Genomic DNA, 536 nt, shown 5'->3' on the forward strand with positions numbered 1-536 from the left:
CCCAAAGTTGCGATGAGGGCATGTGCATAATGAAGGAAAAAACAGTTGCAAAAACATTTTTTCCTCGACATCCCCTTTTTTTTGGGGGGGGGGTTTGGAGCATGGGTTTTACATTTTAACAACTTTTGATATTCAGGAAAAAGTTTTCGATTAATTTTTTCACCCTTAATTTGTTTTTTTTATTTATTAAACGAATTATGACACCCTTCCTTTAGGAATATATTCAGTTTTTTGAAAAGTAGGATTTTTATGTACGGGCAGCAAAACGAAAAGGTTATAAATCTTGACTTAGAAATGCGAAAAACAGCAAAAAAAAGAGCAACAAAAATTTAAATCAAAGAAGGGCCAAAAAGGGTGCAGAACCCCCCTCAGTTTTCATGATGATTATTATAATATTTCCTGTTAAATTCCCATATGATAACTTTTCGAAAGTATTAAAAAAAATTTGGGCGAAGAGTTTTACAAAAAGAATTTTTTTTCAACGCGTCTAGAAAGGATTTTTTAATAGCAGAAATGTAAGATAATTATAAAAATTA

The sequence above is a fragment of the Penaeus monodon genome, chromosome 27 (genome assembly GCF_015228065.2).
Source record: "Penaeus monodon isolate SGIC_2016 chromosome 27, NSTDA_Pmon_1, whole genome shotgun sequence".
Lineage (NCBI taxonomy): Eukaryota > Metazoa > Arthropoda > Malacostraca > Decapoda > Penaeidae > Penaeus > Penaeus monodon.